This window comes from Microtus pennsylvanicus, chromosome 10 (genome assembly GCF_037038515.1).
Source record: "Microtus pennsylvanicus isolate mMicPen1 chromosome 10, mMicPen1.hap1, whole genome shotgun sequence".
NCBI lineage: Eukaryota > Metazoa > Chordata > Mammalia > Rodentia > Cricetidae > Microtus > Microtus pennsylvanicus.
The window spans coordinates 96055190-96082953 of NC_134588.1; the positions used below are offsets into that span (position 1 = coordinate 96055190).

At 34.5% G+C, this 27764-nt stretch overlaps 1 protein-coding gene across 6 annotated transcripts in view; it reads right to left on the reverse strand.

Moving 5' to 3' along the window:
• Positions 1–27764, reverse strand: part of Akt3 (AKT serine/threonine kinase 3) — a 227704-nt gene that overhangs the window by 153181 nt on the left and 46759 nt on the right. The gene's annotated exons all lie outside the window — the stretch shown is intronic.

The window sequence follows — 27764 nt, forward strand, 5'->3', positions numbered from 1 at the left end:
CTAGTAAGGTGAGCATCCAAACTGCCTAGGCTCCCCCAAAGCCAGTACGTGCAGTAGGATAAAAAACCCATTGCCATTGTTCTTGAGTTCTCAGTAGTCCTCATTGTCCGCTATGTTCAGCGAGTCCGGTTTTATCCCATGCTTTTTCAGACCCAGGCCAGCTGGCCTTGGTGAGTTCCCGATAGAACATCCCCATTGTCTCAGTGTGTGGGTGCACCCCTCACAGTCCTGTGTTCCTTGCTCGTGCTCTCTCTCCTGCTCCTGACTACTCAGCAGTAAAAAACAATGACTTCTTGAATTTTGCATGCAAATGGACGGAAATAGAAAACACTATCCTGAGTGAGGTAAGCCAGACCCAAAAAGAGGAACATGGATTTACTCACTCATATTTGGTTTCTAGCCATAAATAAAGGACATTGAGCCTATAATTCGTGATCCTAGAGAAGCTAAATAAGAAGGTGTACCCAAAGAAAAACATATAGGCATCCTCCTGAATATTAACCTTCATCAGGCGATGAAACGTGACAGAGACAGAGACCCACATTCGAGCACTGGACTGAAATCTCAAGGTCCAAATCAGGAGAAGGAAAAGTCTAAATTTCACAACAGGAAAAATGTGTCAGGGTTAAACCTCATAAATCCAATCCAGTGACAGATCCAACTGTCAAGACCTCAAGGCCTAGACTTTATCAGCCCTGTATGCGACTGTATCTCCTGTACCTCACCAACACCTCAAAGTAGTTCATCAACAAAAATATCATCAATATATGTGATGGAAGGCATACACAAATCCATAAATAAACCAAAACCCTATACTATTATTTACCCAAAAAAAAATGAACTTAAGTTTTTTAATTACGTCATGCTATCACTTTAAAATAATTTAAAATATCAAACTTTTTATTTATTTGCAATTTTTAAAATTAAAATATGATTACATTATTTCCTATATCCTTTTCCTCTAACTCCTCCCACCACCCCCACTTCTGTGTGTATGTGTAAGCACAAATATATAAATACAACCTGTTGAGTCCATTTAGTGTCACTTGTATGTATATGATTTTCAGAGTTGACCATTTGGCATTGGATAAGCAATTAGGAGGCTGATCCACAGAGAAAACTAATTTTCCCTCTCCCAACAGTCTATAGCTCATACCTGAAGCTCTTCATCTAGTGAGGGACCCATGAGATTCACCTTTCCATGTTAGCATGTCTGTTGGTGTTGTCCTTATTTAGGTCTTATTTAGGCATTCACACTGTTGATATTTCAAGGTTACAACCTCCCTATCATAGTCTCATGGTTCTCTGATCCTCTAGCTCTTGCAACCTTTCCACCCTTTCTTGTTCTATGTTCTCTACATCCTCAGGTTTGTGGATGTGTTTTAGATCTATCAGCAGGGCCTGGGCACCCAAGGTCAGTTTTGACCAGTTTTGGTTTTCTGTAAAGGTCTCCATTTGCTATGAAGAGAAACTTCTTTAATAATGTGTGCTACACTTACCTGTGAGTATAAGGATAAGCATTTAACATATCGCAAGGAATTATAATGGTTCTGTAAAATAGCAGTAGTTCTCCTGTGAGTTCTATTAATCTATGGTCCTACTAGTCATGAGAAGCTGTCAAAGTTGTCAGTACTGGGCATGATTTCCCTCCTGTTGAGATGGTCCTAAGTCCAATTAGTTACCACCAAGTTACTGTGAAGAAATGAGTGCCATCATCTTGCCATGCTTGTTATTGCTGTGAGTCAAAGGTGTCACAACTGAGTAAAATTATTGATTGCTTTTCTTCCTTGATAAACTGCATAGCACCTGCAGGTAAGATCCAGCTCAATTCCTCTGAGTCCTGTACTCAAAGTGTATGGTATCTTCAGCAACAGGAAATTACCTTCAATTTCCAAAGGGAAACCATGGGCAACAGCAATAGCCTATTTTGCTCTCAGAGTCTCTTGGTCTCTCCTAACCAATCACTTGAAAAGAGGTTTCTCATGCTTGGTACTTAAGTCTTTGTTAAATAGTCTATGGCTCCTGTGTGGAAAATTGGTAACTTCATTTAAACTATATACATATATATAGACATACACTTAAATATGCTATACATAATTCTTGGTAGATATAAAATGATGGGATTCCTTATGGCTTTCAGAAATATCTTCATAAATCCCTCTTTACTCCCTTTCCTATTTTGATCTTCTACTCATAAACAAAAGCCCCTCCCCATTTCTGCCATTTCTCCTTTCATATCATCTATATCAGGTTTCAATAAAACGCAGGTCAAAGAAAAGAACGAAAAAAAATGGCTTGGAATGCTAGTTAATATTTGTCTGGAAAAGCAACAGTGATATCGTTTTTGCTTAAAGGTATTTTGAAAGCAAAGAAAAAAGAATGGGAAACACAGAAATACAACTTTTAATAAGGTTAAAAACATTGAAAAGTACAAACCCTAAGAAAGAGAAATAGAAGTGTGACTACTAAAAGAATGGGATTTGCCCATCTAAAACAAGAACTATCAAATACTAAATATCATCTACTTTAAAATCAACCTCAAATTTCCCTCACATGAGCTAAGTCAATTAACTTCTGCACAATTAAATAGCATACATATAATATCAGGACTCGTTAAATAAAAATGAAAGTCAGGTGGTGGTGACGCATGTCCTTAACCCCAGCACTCAGGAGACAGAGGCAGGTGGATCTCTGTGAGTTTGAGGCCAGTCTGATCTACAGAACAAGTTCCAGGACAGGCTCCAAAGCTACACAGAGAAACCCTGTCTTGAAAAAAGAAAAAAAAAACTGACACAAATCAATTAATTATCATCCCAGCCTATGTCTCTTTCAGGTAGACATGGGAGTCCTTCTTGTACAACACTTTCCTTTGGCCCTGCTCTCAAACTCATTTCACCAAAGAACTCTTCTTTTAGGGCAGATCCTCAAACCATTTCTTAGTTTTGCTGTAAATAAAACTTAGCTTGAGCAAGCCACTTTGTTTCTTTTTGACTCAGTATACTCATTTGCAAAATGGGGGTTACATATTATATACCTCATAAGGTGGTGCTTAACAATTAAATGAGAAAATTCATGGCACAATAAAGCATGGCTACTACTGCTGTTCTCTGACCCTGGTGAAAGCCCCTTTCCCACTAGTACTGCTATCTTTTCTCATTCCCTATTTCCCACCACAGCATTTACCAAAGCATAGATGGCATTATATTTTGCTACAGTTAACAAGGTAGGAAAGAAAAAGGAAAGCTAAAGCTGGTTCTCAAGACAAAAATGAACAAAAACAAGAGGGGTGGATTTCCTTCAGATATTATTAAAATTAAATTTTCTTACTGCCCTAAGAATTTAAATAACATTACTCTTACCATGTATCATGATGCTACACTACATATAAGACTACTTTCTAAGAGGCCACCACCAGAAATTACAAGGTGGAAATAATAAGAATAATTTGTTATAAATAAAAAATCAATAGCAAAAAAAAAGATTCCTCTTCCTAACCCATAATAACAACACATATATAACTGACCCAGGACACTTTTGTGCACTATGAAAAGAATCCAAACACTGAAGTACTTTGGTCTTCCTACAAATTAGATGTTGATTCTACATGTAGTCTAGTTTTATGGACAGAGATTAAGATAAACCAATATACTCCAATTGCACCAACTACATCTAAGGCCCAGAGAAGTTAAACAGAAGAAAGCAACAATGAATAGACTCTTCACTAAAAAAGAAATGTTTGTTTTTGCAGGTTAGCGCCACCATTTTTTTCACATTTGCATCCTAATAGTTCTACTTGGTCTCCGCATTATGCAACAGTTCTTACAATCCAGCCAGCTACCCTGACAACTGGGTTCCTATGCCAGAGTGGCTTTGTCTAAACCCTAAAGCTGTGCTTGGCTTTGCACTGAGCCCAAAGGCTGCCTGTGATCTGAATGCCAATGAAGAGCGCAGACCCTGTTGTCTAACAAGCCAAAGACTAAAAGGTCTCCTTGAGGTCAACAAACTGTCTCGACTATTTTCATAAGCTCAGAAGACTAGAAAATGCAACTAGCCATGCATCTTATTTCTTCACTTGTCAACAGAAAGAACTAAACATTTAACCAGCATCAGATAACCCAGATATTTAAGTTTAAATGAGGGAGGGTCTAAAAAAACCACATAAAAACAAAGTATTTTCTTTTAAACAGAAATAAGCGTAATCTAAAATAAAAATATAAGTAGATAAAAATTTCATATTATTGAATGTGAAAATATGTAGAAAACTTACATGTTCAAAAGTATGTAAAAACCTCTGACCCTACTCTTACTTAGTAATTAGTTAAAAGAGGTAAACAGTACCAAAGAAACATAGTTGCAAACCACTAAATTATAAATTTGATGTTCATCTACAATCTAAGAAATGAAAAATTATATAACTAAAGAGTCAACTAATAGACAATATCTTCCACAACAATCCTGAACAAAACTAAAGTCCAATGGTAGAACTATTCAACTTTTTAGCTTAAATTATCAGTGAAATATAATATTTATGACTTTTGTGTACACATTTTAATTTTCCACTCAGTTTCTATTCATTTCCTTATATTTTAGGCTCCTGTTTTCTTCCTTACAAGTAATTCAGCAAACTTTCTCTTACTTAAATGTCATATTCTATTAATTTTAGCTCCCTGGTGGTTGGTTTTTCTCACACATCCTCCTGACCCAGGTATGGCAACCCCAGTTCAGAACATAATGCTACCTTGCTTGACTGACTCTTAGGCAAGTCTCCAGACTGATTTCTGAAAGGTCACTAATATATAATGTCAAAGATATACGTAACTTCAAAGTTTCTAAAAGCCAGATATACTTAAGCTAGCAAAAGGAAACTGATGAGGTTAATTTGAGTGACATTTTATTAATCAGTATATCTAAAATATGACTTCAACACTCATAGAAAATACTTTTTCACATTATGAATTCAAAATCCATCATGCCTTTTCTCCTTACAACATAGCTCAATTCAGATTGCAAATTTTCAGCAAGGGACATGTCAACCTACTCAAAAAATACTTAAAACATATTTTAACTTGCTCTAATTATTTAATTTTAATTTTTAAAATAAAATAAAAAATTCCTTCTTAACTACACCAACCACACTTCAAGAGCTCAACAGCCATATTTAGCTTAGGACTATCTTGCTGGACAATATAGCTATAAGTTCTTCAACATGCCTCTAGTAAACCAGTTTCAGCATATTCATAATTGAGAATTATTCACATCATCTTAAACCTAAAAGCCTTTTCACTAAATTCCATTAACCTCCTGGTAAAATCCAAACACTTACTAGGGTCTCTAACACTGAACTCTCCTCCTTTTTCAGCCTCAACTAGCCCCACTTTCCTGTTTATACTTCCAGATCACGGTCATGGCGAGCTCTACTCACACTGACCTTTTCTACTGCAGGTCTGCACAACACTCCTGTTGCCCATCCCCATCAACAGGCCAGCTCATTCTTCAGCTTCCAGTTTAGAGACATAACACACTAGCTCTCTAGAGAAGGTAGGGAACTATGTTACTCCTGTTCCCACATTCTTGCTTTTATTGAAGTGAGAAAAAACATTTGCAAGTACTCAGAAATTATTAACTATTTTAACAATAACCTGAACTTCTTCAGTATGCTGAAGATGTATCCAGAGGTGCCAGGGAGATAAGCACTGTCAACAAAAATTCATTTACACTGCCTTTGGTCTACAAATCTAAATTTTCTGTTCAGTATTTCTTTACTATGTTTAATTCTTTTTTAAAGTCGAAGGCTCCATTTTTCATTCTTGTAACTTCTTTCTGAGAGCCCACTACATGGTTTTTTTATCACTTAATAAAAATAAACTATGTACAAAGGAAACTACCAAAATACTGCAGAACTGAATAAGTCAAGGTTGAAATGTACAGTACAAAATAACATTCTATGCTCCGATTCCTGTAAGCCCACACTGGAAGTGCAGTGCTCCTGATGGTCAGAGAAATTTCCTCAGTCACTACTAAGGAAAGCTTTCCCCCTACTTTCCATTAGAGGAATCATATCACTCCAGATGTCTATGTCTTTACTATTCTAATTCTGATGAATAAATCTGGGGCAGAGGATATTTTGATATGGATAATTCAGTTTAGAGCCTTTTCTTTCTTTTGAAGGTAGTGAGTTGTAGAAAAAGCAAATTTTGTCATTCTTCTTCTACAAGAGGTAACAGATAACTGCAAGAAGCTAGAAATATCTTTTAAAATAAAGCTTTATTGGAACACAGACACACCTTTACTTTACATGTTGTTGTTCATGGCTATTTTCTTGCACAACAGTCACAGAGATGAGTAGCTGCAATTACATTAAAAAACCATATTATCTGCAAAGATAATTACCAACAGAGACCTCTGTGCTCTAGCTATTATCCTGCTTGCAGAGCCTGAAATGTGCTGGAGAAAGTCTGCCTAATTCTGCAATCAACAGGTCACTTGGCTCTTACAGTAAAACCTCCAATTTAACTGCTATCACAGTACAGCTGATGCCTTACACATGGTTTCACTTTCCATGCAGTTTCAGTCGCCCATGGTCAGTAACAGTCTGGCATATAAAACAGAAATAAAAAGTTGATAAATTTTGTTCTGTTCTGATTAGCATGATGAAATCTTGCACCATCTGCTTCATCCACCCAGGACGTGACTCATCCTTTTGCCCAGTGTGTCATGCTACATATCCATCATGCAGCTGATAGCTGCCTTGGTTAGAAGGTACACCACAACGGCATCACAGTGCTTGTATTCAAGTAATCCTACTGTAGCCTAATGCTTCATACTTCCTCTAATAATCATTTTACTGTAGCTCCATCTCATCACAACACTGACAGACAGTGTGACCTGGTATTCTGAGAGAAAGACATCATGTTTACATATCACTGTATGTTATTACAAATGGTCTAGTTTCAGTTCTGTTATTTATCTTTTATTGCTCCTAATTTCTAAGTTAAACTTTATGTTAGGTAAGTAGGTGTATGAAAAAATATGAACTATATAGGGTTTTAGCCTATATGCTTTTCTCAAGCACACACTACAGGGAGCGGGAAAATGCATTTTGGCCTCCATCTTTGATCTTCATATTGTATCTAATATTGTCTTTAGAAGGCCAAGTAGGAAACAATCTTTTAGAAACGGCAATAGTTCATCTTTATATACCTTCTATTCATATTTATTAAGTTCTAACATACAAAGTTTAAGAGGAACAGTCTCAGTTGAATGCTTGTTCAAGCTGTGAAATATATGGAAATTTGTTCTTGAAGAAAATGCTAGCCCTTCACAGGGAAATTGGTATCACTAATGTTAACGTCCTCAGATATCTAACTGCATGCTCCTCACAGCCAATAGAGAGAACTAAGCACTGTACACACCAGCCTAGTTCTTCAGAGACTTACTATTTCATGTTGTTCCACTGTTTCATGAAAACACGGATCTCTAGGCTCTGTAGAAATGTTGCTAGGCTTTGAAACTGTTATTTGGGGTTTTCTTTTTTTTCTTTTTTTGTCCTTCTGTGTGTTTCCCTCAAAAAAGATAAACCAACATTACGCAAGAAGATGCACTAGATCACATGTTTACAATAATATAAATTTTACAACAAAAATGTATAAAGGTACATTCATCTTTTTTCTCAAGCCAATGTTCACTAAGCTAATTTTTTACTAATGATAATTCTATCACATATACTTAGAGATACTTATATATAAAAATAGCACTCAAATTGGGCATAGTGGCACATACCTGTAATCTGAGTGTTATGGGGAGAAGAGGAAAATCTTAAGTTTCAGGCCAGCCTGGGCTACCTAGTCAGACCTTGTCTTAAACATACAAAAAAAAATTACAAAAAAAACCCTGCTTGTTAATAATGACAGAAAAGATAAAAACCCAACTAACTCCTAGACAGTTGAAAGGGATCTACATCTCAATAAATAGGTTTTGGGGCTCACACACTACACATGCTAACTACACACTCTACCAACCATCCAGTACCCCAGTTCTCATCACATATTCATGCTTATTTCAATTTCTTAACCTATTTTGCCATATTTAAGATCATTTATTTAAATGTTAAAAAATCTCACATTTGTATGTTTTCTTTTAAAATTTCTTAAGTAATTTAATACAAGAAAAGTAGCAGACCTAATGCAACATTAAGCTACTTCATATTTTATTACTAACTCAGTTGGGCTTCAGTGATTTCTTTCTAGAGCAAAATTAAGTATAAGAAAAATACAAATTAAAGTTGTTGGGTTTTGTTTTTTTAATCACTAGTGTTTTGAAGAAAGTATTAAAAAGAAATCTTAAGATGAAAGAAACTTCCCTTTTTTAAATATTTTTCATGCCAACTGGGCAATACTCGGAGGTAACAATATTAAAAAATATTTACCAAACACAGTTTAGTAAATTATAATCCCCTGTAGTCTGGGATACATGCCTCCCTGTGACTGATAATCTTCCTAAACTAAAAAAAAAAAAGTTAGAAAGCAAACTAATAATAAAAATTATCTTAGTTATGAAACTATATAAATTAATAAAGAGAATATAATAATCAGACACCATATTTTATATCTCTTTAGATAACATAGAAAAAAAGACTGTTGTACTTTTTACTATTTTTATAAATTGAATTCTATTCCTAAGGTTATTCTCCAAACCCTAGTCTTTAAAAGAAAGCAAGCAAGCACTCTGTTTACAAGAAATCATGGGCACAAAATATCTCAAGAGTCTCAGGGTATCTTTTCACAAAAAAAGTTTCAAAGAAAAGAAACTGTACTGGACCAATTAGGAGTGACTGCTATTTGGCACTGGCTTTTAAACATACAAACTCTTGAATACTAATATGTTCACTATGGCAAGAGGGCAGAAAGGAGGTACACCAGCTTTAAGAGCTGCAGTTCAAAGCACTGCATGATACTTTCTTTCACAGACCCTTGGTCAGAAGCTAGTCATAGCAGTCTTGCCACATGATGTGGGAAACTAGAAACAATTAGAACATGAGAGAAGGTAAGTTTCCACCCCAGAAACAAGACTACTCCAGGAAATCTGAAACTCTGTTAAAACATATGCTTGTAACTGAGCAGTGCCTAAGTTAGCTAGACACATCAAGTTTAAATACACTTTCCTCAATGTCTAGTTATGTTTTCCTAGGAGAAAAAAGATAATAAATTTTTTAAAAATACTTTCTTAGCTTTTCTTCAAATGATATATAACAATAACTAATCTTAGTACTGAAAAGGAAAATCTTTGACATTAATTTTGTTTGAAATATAGAGAATAGTTGCATTAATAAAAGTTTTCAAAGCTTTTCAAAATTCATCAAATACAGTTTAAAAAGAAGATATGCCAAATATTTTAGATAATATCTAATTTAAAATAATCTTTCTAAACATAAGAGGAGTATGAGAAGGGTGTGTGTGTGTGTGTGTGTGTGTGTGTGTGTGTGTGTGTGTGTGTGTAAAACACTGGAATCAAACCCAGGACCTCACAAATGCCAATAACACTACCACTGAGCTATAACCCCAGCCCAAGAATTTTTTAAAATTCCAATTGTCAAGCAATTTTTTCATTACTCTAAACAAGTACAAAAAGAATGAAAATGCACACAATTTTATTAGTCATCAGGGGATGCAGGCTGAAAAACACAGTATCAATTGATGTAGGTGGGTCTTCTTTCTATGTGTTGCTTTCATTGGTTAATTAATAAAGAAACTGCTTGGCCTGATAGGTCAGAACATAGGTGGGTGGAGTAGACAGAACAGAATGCTGGGAAAAAGGGAAGTGAGTCAGACGCCATGATTCTTCAGACACCATGATTCTTCGACCTGAGAGGGATGAAGGCTAGAATCTTCCTGGTAAGCCACCACCAAGTGGTGCTAAACACATTAATAGAAATGGGGTAGTCAAGATGTGAGAGTTAGCCAGTAAGAGGCTAGAGATAATGGGCCAGGCAGTATTTAAAAGAATACAATTTGTGTGTTGTTATTTCGGGGCATAAGCTAGCCAGGTGGCCCGGAGTCGGGCCACAGCCTGCAGCTCCTATCACTACAATCAATGAGACATAGCTCTGTAATCCCACCTCCAAATAAGCTAAGGCAGGGTAATACTGGATTAACAGGCAATCCTAAACTACATAGAGAGATACTACATCAAAACAAAAACAAAAACAATCCACAATGCCTTATTTGTGATAACTGTTCCCGAGTCCTTGCTCATAGATAATTGTATCTTTATTAACTTCTCAAAAGAATGTTCTTTCACAGGTAACACAAGTTTTAAATTTCATTCCTCTCATCTCCACCTTACATAGCTACACCTTGAATCTTAATATTTCTTGTATTATTTTACTGAAAGTTTCTCAATTCTGAAAAAAGTATAGAGCCCATCAGCCTTTAATAAAATAAGGTATTAAAGACAAGTATAACATGTATTTTCTTAATATGCGAATGTTAGCTGTTCCACCTTCAATAAGCAGGCTACCATCCATATAATTACAGAGGCCAGGTATAGACTAAGGGACTGAGGTATGAATGGATCACCAAGGAAGGAGAAATACAGAGATAAAGATAGATGGAATAGTGACTGGAATGGGAGGATTGAACAGGAAGTAGAAGAAAGATGGAGTGCAAGAGGAAATATGGGAAAGGAGATCTAAAACTAGGGCTATTTGAAAGAGTATACAGCGACCTAATATATGCACAGCTTCATAAAATATATACATAAATGAAAGTGATCTAAATGGATTTACCAAATAATGGAGGAGACAGAACCCTAACTGAACATTTATTATCAACAAATAAAGCGACCAATTCCAGTAATGGGTTACAGCTAATCGAATTTTTGGCCAAAGGATCCCATAGGAAACATTAAAAAATTCAGGCTATCATCAAGGCTACTGGTTGCTTTTTACAAACTAAAAGTAAGGCCCTATTGCTGAACAATACCTATAAACTCACTGAATATGAAGAAACAGAGTTAGTACCTATGAAGAGCCCTCACTCCTACTGACTAGTGTTCATGGAACTGAAAGGTTCTGCATGCTACCAAAGAAGAAAAATTAATACCAATCCAGTTACAAACCCTTTGATGTACAATGGTGACCAGTATTCAAGATGTACCAGTGAACTAGTGGCACAAAGATTGTGGGAGTAACCAACTAATATCTGATTGGATTTAAGACTCACTCTGTGATCTGAAACCCATCTAGACACTGCCTCGGTGGCCAAGAATCTCAGAGCAGATAAGTCAAGGACCCAGAAGAAAACCAAATACTACTGTTCTTAAAGTAACAAACTAACTCCAAATGACAGTCTCCTATACTTATAGATCAATGTCTTGCTCAGCTCTCATCAAAGAACTTTCTCCTGCAGTAGATGGGAATAAATCGGAGACCCACAGCTAGACAGTATGCAGAGAGTGAGATGCCTTGGAAAACTCATTCCTAAATGAGATGTCTTTATCAAGTCCCTCCCCTCAGGGGGGTTCAGAAAACTACTGAATGAAGGAGGGCACCAAGGAAGCAAGCCTTCTAAACACAGCAGAAGCAATGCACATAACTCACAAAGACTGTGGCAACACACTCAGGGCCTGATGGGATTCCAGTGCTGAGAGCAGAAATGGACACAAGCATTCTTAACCAGAAGCTATCTCCAACTGATAACTGCTCAAAAATGAAAAATTAAGTTTTCTCTAATGGAGTCTCACTGGGTATACAAACCATGCTTAAGCAGTAGATAGCCAACACAAAATGAACTCAGTGACACTTTTAGAAGCTTTTTGGTCACCTAATTGCCAGGGCATTTGTTTTTAAAGGTCTTTTACTTATATATTATGGTTTCCAATTTTGTGCTAAAATTTTCTGCCCATACCAATGCATGTGTCTATATCTGCATGTGTTTCTTGTCCTTTTTCTTTGCCTCTGTTTTACTGTTGTTTGTTTTGTCCTACTCAGGTTAGTTTGTTTTTATTTTACCTTATCTTATTATTTTTTCTCTATCTCTAGAAGCTTCCTTTCAAATAAGAGAAACCAAAAAAGGTTTAGATTTGAATGGATTAGAAGGTGGGGAGGAGCCTGAAGAAACTGGGAAGGGGAGCCATAATCAGAATGTACTGTATGAAAAAGAATATATTTTCAATGAGGAAACAAAAAATAAAATTAATTTTAAAATAATGCAGCTTACCCAAACATGTAAACTACAGTGATCTTGCAATTTAATAAAGCAAACCAAGCCAAAAAAAACAAAAAACAAAAAAACAGGTAAGTGGCCTTCCAGGGTCATACAACTAGCCAGTAATAGGTAATATTACTCTGTTTTTAGAACATCCTTAAGCCTTGGATCTAAGAATGGAAGTTTTACTGTATAAGAAATGTACCATACTGAGCTTTTTATGTTAAATTCAATTAATTCAAGATATAATTACTATATTAGCAAGGATCTGCAGCACCAATTAATGTATCATATCCTATTTAGCTCATAAATGAAATGATTTCATATTTATATTTCAATAAGCATGTTTACCTTGAGTAATATTTTTCATCAAAGTAACACTAAACCAAGCCTATATTATATTTAAAAAAGAACTGGTTAAAGTTAAAATGAAAACTTATTAATCAGTTTGTTGATAAGTTACAAGGTCATTAACTGTCATTATCTCTTAGAAATACTCAGTTTTATTCACAGAGAACATATTATAAAAGATGGGAAATGTCAAATTTGAAGAACTAGGTCACAGGCAGAAGTGTGGACTGAACCTTTGGCTTTAAACTATTTTAAACTAGCATACGCTACATAAAGATGAGGTACCATAGCAGTTCTGCATATTTAACTCTTTGGTAGCCAATAGTTTAATCTGGTTTTCTAAGACATGAGAAGTTTGTCCTAACAGTGGAAGGGGTGGTATTTCCCTTGACTGTGTCCAGTAAGCTTTTTGAATATGTTTAATATTAAAGCAAAAATGAATGAGGAAGAACAGGAGAAAAACGCAAATGAAATCTCGAACCTGTGTTTTGCCTCTGGAGAATTCTTTGTCATGAAGACCATGTATGTGAGGTGGGGTGGGCCGTACATGAAAGGAACAACTGCAAGCTGCCATGCTGAGTTTAACAACAATCATCCAAAGGGGCTCTGGGAGTTCACCAGCTGCAAAGTTTTTGTGTTAGTCGTGATTTCATTGGGAGGACAGGAGGCTCTAAATAATAATGTCAAAAGGATTTATACATGCCCAGGAAGACATTTCAAAGAAACAAACAAACAAAAATCTACATTTGTTCCTAGTGGAGGTTAAGCCTTTTGGAGAAAAGAGATTGACAGTATAGACAGCTAGTATTATCTAACATATTATCCCTGGCATAACAGGGGCACATAGTGTATAAAGGAAAATATAATAGTTTAACTTTTAAAGTCCTAAGAAATAAAACACTTTTTCTTTGTGAGGGGAAAAAGATCATTTGGAAAGTTACATGACAAAGTGCATTTGAGGATAAAATGAGAAATTAGAATAATTTCAAGAATAATTCCTTAATTTAAAAAAGTACTTTCACATCCTGCTAACCAATACTGAGTATTCTTGTATAAAATGCTTTTTAAAAAATCGGAATCTGTAATTCAAGTGACTGTTTCCAAGTACTTCTAGAGAAGCAGAGTTAAGGTGTGCGCTGGCAAAGTCTCACTGGGCTTGGCTCTGCTGCTCTAGCACTTTACCCTCCCACAGCTAAGCCAATGCAACAAGTTTACGATCTGTCCAAAAGCAAATAATCCCCACAAACCCGAAGCAAATGAAAAGATTAAAGGATGACATCTTCATAGAACAAAATCTAAGTATATATTGAATGCAGACTAAACTATTACCTATAATTTGGTCCTAAAATACAATTTACAATTAAGTGCCTAATCGGTGAGTATTATAAGTTATTTTATGTCAAATATCAAGGATGTCTTCAGTTACTCTAAAGAAGGTATATTTTTTCTTCCCTTTATCTTACCAATCTCTGCTTTTAGTACAACGGAATTTCTTAATTAACATACATTTCATGTAGATTAAACAAGAAGGTGCTTTTCCAAATGAAAAGTGTTGTATCAGGAGGCACCAAGAAGATTAATCCTACTAAAATGTAAAAGGGATTGTATAAGATGACTTACTTAACAATTCCAGAACAGCACTTTTGCCAATATGGCTAAAAATTATTTACTATAATAATGGATCACAAGTTGAGTAAGATATCAATGAAAAGAGAACTATAAGAAAATGCTGGACTATATCATTAGGCAAATGACAAGCAAAAACCTAGAACATTATATTTTCTACCATATGATCTGCAACTCAACAATTCTAATAGTGTAATACAATTTCACAACTACTCTCTATCAAAGCAAAAATTTAATAAACCAGTAAGAACATAAGTGAATTTTATAACATACATCATATGTAACTAAACAGTCTATATATGATCCTGGACATATCTAAATATTTTTTCATTATGCTTTATATTTTTTAAATAATCATATTGTAAAGCTTTCCAAACAGTTCAGAGACTTTGAAAGAAGCAGATTAAAAAGATTATGGGTAGCCAACAAATCTGACATACTTCCTAAATATGACTCCTGTAGTCATTACTGCTTTGCTCTACTAGAAAATTTCAAGAAGTAAAACTTTACATTCACAGATCTGGTGTCAACATGCATATTCATGACCACTTAAAAATAAACACTTTTGTTAATATCAATAAAAGGCTGTTAGTTTTCTATTAGTAAAACCAGAACCAATTCAGCAGACAAATAATCAACAAAATATGAGAGAAAATATATTTTGATTTTTTGATGCATAATATCAGAAACTTAAAACTTTTTAAAGTACACAGGCCAAAAGGAATACTATTTAATGTGACCTTGACTTTACTGTTTAATAAAGGCAGCATTAGTCATTCAAATTATCCAAATGTAATGGTTTGTTTTGTCCTGAATAACTTATACTCTCCAAAGTAGCTGTATAACTAAGACAACCTGAAGGAGAAACTGACTAGAATAGGCTCTTAAAGATCACGAAGATATATCCAGATATATTGTATGTCTGACTTTCAACATCCTGAATCTTAAGTTAGACTTACCATATGAGTCAGAGTGACATCTAGTGGCAAGTTGGCAGTTGGTACTGCAATACTCTTAGATACAAATGAAGAACCATACCTAGTGCAATATTGTTCTACATAAATTCTACTTTGATATTTTTAGCTAACATTCCTATTTTTTCAAGTATTCTGAACTTCTGATTCATTTCCCCAGCACCTCGACTTCTCTGTTATATTCTCAAGCCTTAACTTCATTTTCATTTATCTAGTTCTGTACAAAATCTAGGATTAACTCCTATTTTTTTATTTACTTTTTCTTTGACTGTACACATTTTTATCATTCTTCACCCTATTTCATAAACTGCTTTCTGATTATTTCTTCTGAGGGTAAGTATAGTAAGTCATGAAACCTAAGCCACATGCATTTACTGTAATTCATGTTACCCTGAGAAATTGCCATTTCTAGTTGACTTAACTATATAATTAACCTATTCAAAAATCTTCTCCCCCACACCCTATCCTCTTTGCCTATTTAGGAAACAAGGGAAAATTAAATGTATATAACTTCAAGATTCAAGGTCTCAGTTCGCCATGTGAAATACATCAGACTACATCTTTCCCTATGCCTGAGAAACATGAACGACCATTTCCGAGGTTAGCTCCCTTTCATGTATCTCATGTTTGTTCTTTCTCCAATACTTACTAATGTCTTTGTTTTTGTTTTTGGAATCTTCAGAATTTCCCTCTGAGTTTGGATGCCTTCTCTAAAATCAGTGAATATATTCAACATGTTTCCACCTCAAAAGATCTTTCTCTGACCTACTGCAATCTATTTTCTAAAAGAAGGTGCTATGCATTTTTTCCAGTTTCTTTATTCCTTCTCTCTTGAACTCCAGACAATTTAGTTTTTATCATTACAATCTTATTTACATTGACTTCTTAGAGGTGATCAACAAGTTTATCAAATTGAGATAATTTTTCTCTCCTTGGCTTTGAAGGAACACAGTAATCCTTTTGTGCACTTTCTAGCTCATTTCAAACTCCTCTGCCGCCTTCTTACACAGCCTGAATCAAACACAGTATCCATACATGCTTTAGTAAAATAGAGGTGGAAATCTTGTCTCTGAAGAAAGTGGTTCATTTAATATGTGACGATTAATTTGCCAAAACAGTTTGCCCAAATCTATAACCTACAAACACGTTGTTAGTCCACTTATTGCCTCCCTAAACTCTCCTACACATGTATAGTATTTTAGAAGCACAGCAAGTTTAGTGTCTTTGTCTTCCTTTTCTGGATATTTCTTCAAAATTCTCAAGACTATGAATATACTCTTTATACAGTATGGTGTTAGTGAATATCTATCAATTACAGCAATCTACTATAGCCTGAATAACAGGCTAATTCACTAAAATGATAATCAAAATTTAAAAAAATCGAAGGCTGGGAGATAGCTCAGTGATCCAGAACTAGCTGCTCTTGCAAAAGACCCAGGTTTGATTTTCAGCACCCACAAGGAGGCTCACAAACATCTATAACTCAGATTCAGAGAATTGGACACCCTCTAGTGGCTCCCTCGGGCATTAAGCATGCATATAGTGCGCAGACATAAATATAGACAAAACATTCATGCACATAAAATATATGAATCTCTTTTTTAAAAAAATTAAACTAGGCATGGTGGCACACACCTTTAATTCCAGCACTCAGGAGGCAGAGGGCAGGCAGATCCCTGAGTTTGAGGCCAGCCTGATCTACAGAGTGAGTTCCAGGACAGTCAGAGCCACACAGAAAAACCCTGTCTCAAAAAAATAAATAAATAAATAAATAAAATAAGCTGACCCCTTTTGTTTCTTGGTATTGATCCTATTAGGGTATAGACAGAGGCAATGCTTTGCAAAAAAAAAAAAAAAGATTAATCTAAGTCTGAGGTACTGGCCAATTTTACTTATGAAAAAATAAACTTCTGCCGGGCGGTGGTGGCGCACGCCTTTAATCCCAGCACTCGGGAGGCAGAGGCAGGCGGATCTCTGTGAGTTCGAGACCAGCCTGGTCTACAAGAGCTAGTTCCAGGACAGGCTCCAAAACCACAGAGAAACCCTGTCTCGAAAAACCAAAAAAAAAAAAAAAAAAAAAAAAAAAGAAAAAAGAAAAAATAAACTTCCACAAGTCTAATTTACTTTATACAAAACAATATTCTTTTCTAAAAATTTAAGTGCTTCTTTTTAAAAGCAAAGTTATGAAAGGGAGGAAAGATTTTTGAAGTATTATAAACACAGTCACAACCATCACATGTTAAGCATCAAATAACCAATATATACAACCTAAGTGTTAGGGCATACAAAATCCAATTCATAGTTCAAGAGAATAATAAATAAAACAGTCATTCTTACCAAATGCTAAGAATTAAGAAAGCCTAAATGAGTAATATGGTAAGAAACTCAGTATTTTAATAAAGAGTTTAAAATATAATGCAAATACATCTTACTTGTATTGTAGTAAAATATATTAATACAAACTATAAATTTTACATATGTAATAGTCTCCTGTTTCTTGTGAGAATGGACAGAAATATACTTGTGTTTTAAATAATATTCACTGAATAGAGTCAGAACATTTTGTTATTGAGTCCTAACAAAATTTTGTCCATTGTTATGAAAGCAACTTATTAAGGAGGTACTGAGAGACCCAGATTCATTAATGGAAAATGGAAGAGGAAAATGCACTCATTGTTGAATGAGCCTTTGTCAGAACCAGCACTATGATATCCATGGGAGGGCAGAAAGAGGACCTAGACTATCAAAGAATAGGGCTTGCACAAATGTGAGGGTTGGGAGCGAGACAAAGAGAAGGAAACAGCTCAAGTAGGAACAGAAGCTGTTTTGGGAGTTTCCAGGGTTCATATGATCTCCAGAAACTTCAGTTCTAGTGCTGTATAATAAACTGATTTTCACTTGCCAATCTACAATTCACCCAACCAAACCTTTACTAGGTTCAGGGAAAAGACAGATAACTGCCCAGCCTATCACAGCTGAGCTGGCTTGGAGACGTGTATAGGTCTGAAACAGCTTGTTAGAGCGTATATTTTAACTGATTTAACATGACTGAAGATAGCTTTTTATCTTAGGTACAGTAACAATAGTCACTGGATGAGACAAAGTTATTAACAGGTCTGGATAGTATAAAAACATGTTTACATATAAAATCAAGCATTTATGCACCTGAAAGGAATATCTATTAAAGTAATATGGCACAGCTATTTTAAATGCCCTAAAACAATGAACTGATTATAGTAAATATAAACTAAACAGCTTTGATACTGAAATGAACAATCTTTGTAATTGATGACACTTAGTTCAGCTTTTTTGAAATCAATATAAATATTATGAAAATTTTATAGTATCCACATTCATTATCTAAATTTCACATAATAATAATCTGTTAAATTAATTCTTCCAAGACAGCCATGGTGGCACACAACTTTAATCCCAGCACTTGGGAGGCACAGGCAGGCAGATCCCTGTGAGTTCCAGGCCAGCCTGGTCTACAAAACAAGTTCAAGGACAGCCAGGGCTGTTACATGACAAAGACAACCTTGAAAAACCAAAAGAAAATTAATTCCTCTAAAAATAAATAAAACAATTACATCTTAAGAATTAATCATTTTTCAAATTTTCTAAATACTATTTTAATTATACATAAGTCTTATATTTGCCATTTTCAACTTTTTATTTCTCCAAACTCAAGAAAACCATAACTTTTTTTTTGGTTTTGGTTTTTCGAGACAAGGTTTCTCTGTAGCTTTTGGGCCTATTCTGGAACTAGTACTTGTAGACCAGGCTGGCCTCAAACTCACAGAGATCCACCTGCCTCTGCATCCCAAGTGTTGGGATTAAAAGAAAACCAGAACTATTTAAACAAGAGAATTACTTTGCAGGTTTCTAAGTGGTCCATGCTCTTTTAATTCGCTAGTGGCTTCTGAGCAGTCTGAATGCTGTTCCAAGAATTATGTTCTAAATAGTTGTGAGAACTTTCACTTAGCAGTTCTGATCAGGGTTGGCTAACCTAGCCCTACACTAGGCCTAACTGGCAAGGTAGAAGAAGGGAAGTACTATCCAAAATGGGGAACTTTGATAAATTCTCCCTATTTCCCTAGCAGACCCTTTTTCTGTATCTCCTTTTTAAATTACTTTTTACTTATACTAGTTCCACGTTCTTCACACTTAATCCATCATATCATACCATTTTTGGTCAGCTTTAACTCGCCCAACTGTTCTGCACATCTCAGGATTAATTACTCTCCCCCCACCAATCTTAGGCAGCCAGAGTGCAAACTGCTCTAAAGAAATGGTGGAAAGACTTGAAACTTTTCAAAAGGTAACAAAAAAAAAATCAAATATCTTGCTTTACTTCAATGAATTCAAGGAAACTATTAAAATTAAACGAAAGTCAAGAATACAAAGCAAAGTATTTAATTGGAAGGAAATCCTACAGAAGCAGACCTACAAGCAGTAACTTTCTCACTTCCAAGAAATTTCTTCCTTCCCTTTTCCTAGTCATACTGTTCTCAAAATGTTTTGTTACTGTCAGGAATCACACACACAAGATATCCACTTGTATATCTCAATAGTTCTAGGAAAAACGTTTTTTATAAGAAGCTATTATGGTTCAATTTGAGAAAAAAAAAGTGTGTGCATTGTGTGGGTGTGTTTGATAATGTTTCTTTTTATTTTATTCTTAAAAAATAAAATATAATAAGATAAAATAAAAACCATCATATTCAACTTGGACAAGGCAAACCAATAGAAGGATAATAATCCCGAGAAGGCAGTAGAATCAGAGACTTGTTCACACTCAGGAGCCCATAAAAAGACTAAACTGAAAGCTATACTACAGACACAGAGAACATGGCGGAGACCTATGTACTCCCTGTGTTTGTGCTTTAGTCTCCGAGTTTATATGAACTTTGCTCAGTTGATTTAGAAAGACTTGTTCTCCTGGTGCCCTCTGTCCCCTCCAGCTTTTACACCCTTTCTACCTCCTCTGCAATGGGTTCCCTGAGTTCTGAGGAGAGAGCTTTGATGGAAACATCACAATTAAAACGGTGTGTTTTATAGTGACTTTTTCTGGAAACCAATATTGAAAGTATAAAAATTAAACAGAAATAAATGATTTCTTCTAGAGCATGTAAATGTTTCACCATGCCATGAGATTTCTTAAGAGTCCCCAGTGATTCTCTCTGCTTTCTACTCCAGACGCTCTAACTCTCAGGGGCTTAAGCAGTTGAATGTGCCATCAGAACAGGAATGTTGAAAAATTACAGAGAACATATAAAATGAAGATGCAGATACCTCTGAAGCCCTTTATCAAAATCAAGATGGAAAAATAAAATTGAGTCTTCTTGTGTTAACCACATACCACAGTACAGCACTTAATTTACAATTTTCTTGATGTACTTATATGTTCTTGATCCTTCAGTAAAAATACATAAATACAGTATGTAATCCTTTTGTAAAAATTGCTTTATTTCTGACTGTTGTTCAAGCATACTTATTAATACTGACCTCTTACATTTTCAAAAAGGTGCTAGCCTCTGTAGCATGTTATAATCCGTATATCCTTAAAGCAAAAAAATTCCTTAAATTTCTTTTAGCACATCAAATATACTCAATAAAAACATTTGATCTATTTGAACTCCAAATCTATTATAGCCATCATTTTCTTGGTTTCAGTTTTATGAAACTATTGTTATATTTAGGAAAGATTATATTAGCTGTTGAATTTATGTATCTGTATTTTATTTTACTGTCAAGAGCAGCACACAACCCAAATGGTGATTTTGTTCCACATCCTCAATGGACAGCTACCAGTATTTAGATATATTTTTTGTTACTGCAGCTGAGTGAAGGGGAAAGGGAGATAACTTAGTGTACAGAACAGCTTCCTACAACAAAAATTATTTGGTTCAAGCACTAAGATCAAGAAAATATTTCATGGGACTAGAGACAGAGCTCATTGGTTAAGATCACTTGCTGTTCTTACAGGGGACTGGACTTCGGCTCCCAGGACACCTATGGCAGCTCAACCACCTGTTAATTCCAATTTGAGGGGGTCAAGTACCTTCTTCAGGGCACTGTACACATGGTACACTTACAGATATAAATACAGACAAAATACTCAACACACATAAAAATAAAAAAGCCCTTAGAAGACGGAGAACTATTTAGGTAGGGCAAGGACACTGGTCTGTTTTGACTCACAACTTTACCAGAATAGTTGGTGTTGTGGAATAATTATTTAACTATGAAAAGATGTGTTGCATTTGTTTGTGTTGCAGAATAATTGTTTAACTATACAAAGATGTGCTGCTTTTGTTTATGCTGCATTTGTTTAACTAAGTAAAGATGTGTTGCTGTGTCACCTTGCCTGCGTAAGGCACCTGATTGGTCTAATTAAAAAAAAAAAAACTAAACAGCAAATAGCTAGGCAGAGATGGAATAGATGGGGCTGGTGGGCAAAAGGAAAAGGCAGGGGCCAGACAGTCAGAGTACAGCCAGTTAGGATCAGCCAGGCAGACTCAGAGGAAGCAAGAAAGCAGGATGGACAATATGTAGATGAGGTAAACGAGCCTGGGGGCAGAATGTAGATGAATAAAAACAGGCTAAATTAAGTTTTAAAAGATAGCTAGAAATAAGGCTAAGCTAAGCATTCATAATGAATGATAAGTCTTCATGTCACAATTTAGAAGCTAACAATCACAAAAGTCTGCTATGAGTTTAATGTATATCAAACAGTGGATAAATGCCTCACTCATTAGTTCTAATCATGGTTTTTTCTCGTTCCTTGTCATTAGTCACATTTGCAAACACACATAAAAGACTAGACCCATCAAGGGCTTAAAGTTTGGATGTTGAATAGTTCTTAAAATGCCAAGACTACTGGATAAAGGAGCTTTATCTAAATCATTTACTTTGTTAACAAAAATTTAAATCAAATCACAAAAAAATGCTTAAAAGTCTTAAACTGCTTTACACATAGAACAAGTACTAGATGTAACAAATCATGCTCATAAAGACAAGAATACAAGTGTAAGATTGCCCATATTATCAAAGATAAGTCCTTAGTAAAACATTAAAACAAACTTTCAAATTCCCAAGTAGTATTAAGTGTATTCACTGCTTCTTGTCTTCCTGAAGTTATCTGACAAGACCAAAGGTATTATGAAGTTTTGTTTGCACAAATAAGAGCTTGGTCATAATCAAACCACTAACTATAGATTAATTACAGAAAAATGGATCTCAGTTTCTTGCTCCAAGTTACAAATGTAGACGGGGGAAGCTAGAAGACAATGTTTGCTGTAACTCAGAAATTGAAAGATCAATGCTAACTAGGTTTACCAATTATAGGTGCAGAACTAGAGTATAAATGTATACATACATCATTCCCTAATTTTGTTTACCTTAAGAGCCAAAGAACAATGACACCCAATACAATGATCTTATATACAATTTGGGTTTCTAAGTTGCATTCTCTACAAGAAAGAAAGAAAGAAAGAAAGAAAGAAAGAAAGAAAGAAAGAAAGAAAGAAAGAAAGAAAGAAAGAAAGGAAGGCAGGCAAAAGCAAAAGACCCAACATATTCCCTAGAAAACAACTGATTCTGATTCCAAAGTCTAGGCAGAGATTTTACAAGGTGAATCTGGAACACAGAACCGTACCAGACAAAAGCTGTTCAAAGAATTATAGAGACATATTAAACCACATGAATCTAAGAAGGCCCAATTAGCCAGATGTGCAAATACCTGCACATCAAAATACCTGTAGTCAAGAATTATTGCTGAATAAGGAAATAAATACCTAAAATTCTAGCAATGAAGATATTTGGCTAGGAGGATCGAGTTCAAGGCCAATCTGGGCTACATAGCAAAACCTGTTTCAAATAAATATATACATAAGTAAAAATAATAAAGAAAACATAAATAAAGCATCAAGTGTTGTGAGCTTTTTTTGTACTCTGTAAAGGATGTGTCACTGAAAAGGCCCCTTCTGATTGGTTTAATAAAGAGATGAGTAGCCAATAGCTAGGCAGGAGATGATAGATAGGACTTCTGGGAAGATAGGAACTCTGGGAAGGAATCAGAGAGGCAGGATTCACCAGTCAGACACAAAGGAAGTGGGTCATACGGTATGAGAGGTAATGAGCCATGTGCCAGTATGTAGATTTATATAAATGGGTTAATTTAAATTATAAGAGCAATTTGGGAACAATTCTAACCCCAGAGACGCTTATATTCTTGTCAGCTGACCATAAATAACGTTACATATTTGATTATTTTTAAAGACTCCTTAAGTATTATTTCCACAACATTGAATTTATAGCCACTGGTACTTTGAAGTCATGACTGAATGAAGATTATTTAAACAGCAGGTATTTCATAATTTTCTTGCACAGAGAAACAGTATTCTTAAGCTTATTTGTAGGATCTGTTTTAAAAAATAAAGTCATTAGAGAAAGTGTGAAGAGTGTGGCACTTACTGTACTCTCCATAGTGACATTGCTTATAATGAGTGAGTGACAGCAACAAGACAGAGTGATACCTTGTTCATCCACATCGGGAAAAATAGGCATGATTAGGTATTCAGATTATTTGCTCTTTTATATGTCACAGATGACTAGCAGAACAACTGGAGTGCTACTGAATTTTAGAATATAAAAATTTTTAGTGAATAGGTGACTTTGCAAATTCAGAATCCTAGAAAGGACACTGTCTCTGTGTGCTAGACATGATAATAGGAAATCATATGTAGATTTATATGCTTTGAGTAAAGTAATCCCCTTTCCCTCACCACCTGGAAAGAGATTTTATATTTGTCAGATAGCTTGTAGGCATTAAAATTCTGGAAACAAGAACTGAGGGTATTGGTTGGTTAGTAAATTATATTTGCTTTGGAAGCATGAGGACCTGAGTTCTACCCTAAGAACCCATGTAAATTCTCTCCAAGAATATAAGCAGAAGTTTCAAAGAACCTGATCCTGAAATTCTTTCTAAAAATCAATGATTAGTTTGTATGGGGAGTTTTTAGTACATGGCTACCATGAACAACAAGAATCAGCATCATTTAAAATTGGTACTAAAGTAGCCAAGACGTCAGAAGCAAAATAAAACAAAACTAACAAACCATAAAATAATGCCCCTTCAAGGATTTCAGAAGGTCAAAATTATCAGACAGATTATAAGTTTATAATGAGTATGTTTACCTTATGCTAAAGAAGATAAAGATTAAACTTGAAGTTTTATCAGTAAAACATAAAACTGTGAATAACATCAGGACCAACAAAGCTCAGCTGTTAGAGGAACTTGGGTGCAGGGCTGAAGACCTGAGTTTGATCTTTAGAACCCACAAGGTGGCAGAAGAGAACAGATGCTCTTATTACCAAAACTTGTCCTCTTAGTTTCTCATATACACTGTGTCCCCCCAAAACACACAATAAATTTTAATAAATGAGTAATATGAACGAGCAAAGGTCATTTGAGAACTCAAAAAACAGAGATGAAAAGAACTGACAGAAAAATGTAGTATCACATCACACAACAAGAAAACCAGAGAAAACTACAGAAGCACAAAAAATACCTTAAAAATAGATGGACAGTATTAAATATTAGGTCATAAGATGTAAAGTATATACACAAAAGATTTTTTTAATTGCCATTAATACGAGATCAGAAAGAATACAGGTCAGAAGAATTATCAGAAGACTCTACTTAACCATTTAAATAAAATGTCATGCAAAGCATGTAACTCTGATACACAATTAAAAACTAAGTGCTAGTCAGGAAGAAGTATCCATTAGCTTAAAAATATTAAATTTCCTTAGGAAAACAATAGAAATGTACTTAAAGGAATATATTACGGAGGCATTTTAAGAAAGTAGTAAGCATTCTTTCGTTGAAGCAAAATTCAAAGAGAATTTAAGTTTCTTATCATGGAGTCGCTCCTGTTGATTCAACTATGACTTTAGCACAAATCTCAGAACCCTTAAGAAATCAGGACTGGTATTGGGTGGAAATGGTGGTCCATTTCTTTAATCCCAGAAATCAGAAGGCAGAGACGGATATACATCTATGAATCCAAGGCCAACCTGGTCTACATATCAAGTTCAAAACTAGTCACTGAGACCTGGTCTCAAATAACAGAGAAAGAGAAAAAGAAAAAATTATGACTGTAGGAAATTGTTGTAAAGTCAACTTTATTTTTTTCAGAGAAAATGGCAACTACAAATAAAATCATTAGTCACTCTTATATTTCTGAAGAATACTTTATAATATTCTGAAGAAGTTCAGTATCTTCATAACAAATCTGAATTTTGAGACACTTTGGCATGTGTTTAAATTATGTGAAATGGATAGATCTACAATATGTTTAGTAAAATTAATCTTTCATTCATAGAGGGTGAAAATAATCATTTATTCTCAGACTAGACTGTGAATCATCTGTTCTTAAATGTTTTCAAGTCAACCACAATATTAAAATAAAACCATAGATAGTAATTTTAATTGTCTCCTCAGCACTTGTTTATAATGATCTGAACAAGCTAATATGCATGCTATGCATTGCAAGATATTTAGGGAATGAATGACATCAGAATTATCTTTTACACCTGACTGATAAACAAGCAATGATCTTCCCTCAACAAATGGCTATAAAAGTCATTGTTTCTGAGTGACAGGGTGTGTCATGCCCCAGGGGAAATGGACTTCCCACACTATGAGTAAGATGATAAATTACACATTCTCTCCAACCTTATTTTTTTATTTTCAAATGCTATTTTCAAATATAAGTTTCTTCAAGACTTACTAAGAAATTTCAGAAAATGTGAGAACACTGCCCTTGGTCCATCTGGCAATGTAAATCATTCAAGGAAGGTAAAGATTGCTGGTACTATACTTATGATACTAATCTCTGAACTATTCCAAAATCATTTATTTAGTCACTGTTTCAGAAACATTTCCAGAATGAACGTTAGATTTCGGGGAATAAGGTCAAGTATGTTATAGAGATATTTTTAATGTTGGTTTATAATGGATGTTTGTCATTTACCAACTTATGACATAAGCCAGACTTAAGAGAGCCGAAAATACTTTAACAACTTATAAAAACAATCTCTATTAGACTCAAATATAAAACAACTCAAAATTAAATCATAAAGATTATGTACTTTATTACCCGAAGAAAAAATTATTCAACTTACACTTTGATAAAGAAAACTAATCAAGATATAATCATTTTTCTCTACTAAAACTCATTACACTTTACAAAGTAAATAAGCCTGCTTAAGATTTTCATTTCTAAAGTTTCTTATCATTATAAATATTATCGATTTTACTTATTTACAATTTAAAGCTTCAGAATAAATCTTCAAAGTTATTTTTTCAACTGTTAATCCATACTTTTGAGAACTCTACTATAATTAAAATGGAGGGTTTTAAATATTAAATTGTTTAAAATATTAAGTGGCAATCCAAATTTTACAAACTGAATCCTAAGTGACTAATGCCAATGTTTTCCTGTGACCCATCTGAAAGTTCACCTGAGTTTATACTACGTCAGAATAAACTACCTCACTAGCCCTCACTGGCTAAAAGCATGTCAACTGTCAGGGGAAATATTGCAAGAGTTGGAATAAGAAGGACTCAACAGATGTTCATATCAAAATTCTTGCTATGATATTCAATTTAGAAAACAACAATTGTGGTGATGGGGGGAAAAAAGTAGACCAATTTGGAGTGCTTCTAGACTTGATTAGAATTTCTTAAGTATATGCAAATATTATAAATATATTCTACAATACATTAATATTTGACCAATGTGTTTGAGCAACAACTAGAATTTTTTATATATGCTATATAATTCTAAAATTTATCCATCACCTTCCTTTAAAGTTTAAAATTACATCTTATTTCCATTTATTTTCATTTTAGAAACAAATACTACTTTTGCTTTGGTCGAATTCAGAAGACTTGGGACATTTATAACCTTCCGTTCCTTTTTCATTTCATCAACCAGATCAGCAGAATATCAAGAAGCTAACAACAACATCCTCTGATACCCAGCTCGCAGTACATCCAAACTTCTTGCACTCTTAACTCTTATTTCACTCATAATTGAATAACAGAAAATTCACACAAATATGCCACTTTAAAAAATTGGGGTAAAAATACAACCATTAAGAATGAAAATATAAGCTATATGGCATTGTATTATGTTGACTCTAAGTGTAAAAGTCTTATTTCAAAAGTCCTTCATCAAAATATAAACACAAAAAGTGGTATCTCAACAACAAATGCCAAAAAAACCCTTCCATACCCAAATCTGATTTATCAAGCAATATTCAAGAACCTTATATTGATGCTTTAAAGGTATAAAAATTAAATTATTATACTCTTAAGAAAGATAAATACATTTTGCTGAGTATCAATGTAACGTTTTCAGCCTTCACTCAAGTGTGACCAGAATGAAGCAGTATGGACTGTCAGTACAATTTTCCAATCATTTGATTTATTTAGTAGCATTAACTAAAATATACACATATGCTGGGGTAAATGGCTATCTATTTAAGCAAATTGACTAAGATATATACCCATTTAGAAGAAGATTGCATGATCATG